This window comes from Sorex araneus, chromosome 8, assembly GCF_027595985.1.
Source record: "Sorex araneus isolate mSorAra2 chromosome 8, mSorAra2.pri, whole genome shotgun sequence".
NCBI lineage: Eukaryota > Metazoa > Chordata > Mammalia > Eulipotyphla > Soricidae > Sorex > Sorex araneus.
This window is the reverse complement of record NC_073309.1, coordinates 22891487-22892084: the sequence shown is the minus strand read 5'-3', so window position 1 is coordinate 22892084 and position 598 is coordinate 22891487.

Sequence of the window (598 nt, the reverse complement as noted above, 5' to 3'; positions counted from 1 at the left end):
ACTGGTGAACCCCACACCACCGCTGCTCCAAAGACTGGGCCCTGAACAAAAGCAAGAGTGCACTCTCTCTCTCTATATGTGTGTGTGTGTAACATATATATATATACACACATAATACACACACATACATACACACATAATATCACTGTCATCCTGTTGTTCATCAATTTATACTCAAGCGGGCACGCAGTAACGTCTCCATTCATCCCAGCCCTGAGATTTTTAGCAGGCCTCTTCTTACTCTTCTTTCCCAATGATTGGAGGCTCTTTCAGGGTCAAGGGGATGAGACCTGTTATTGTTACTGTATTTGGCATATTGAATATGCCACGGGACCTTGCCAGGCTCTTCCATGCGGGCAAGATACTCTCAGTACCTTGCCGGGTTCTCTGAGAGGAGAACTAGACAATAAGAGGCCGCATTCTCAGCCGCGTGCTTCCGGGAGCACTGTTTTATAGTTTCTGGATCTTGCCGTTGATGGGATTACACGGCACTGGGGGCAGTTTGTGGGTTGTGGCTACCAAGCTACTAGAAAAAAGGGGGATCTGAGTGGAGGAGGGCCCAGTCCTGATCTGAGCAGGCTTGGAGATCTCAGCCTCG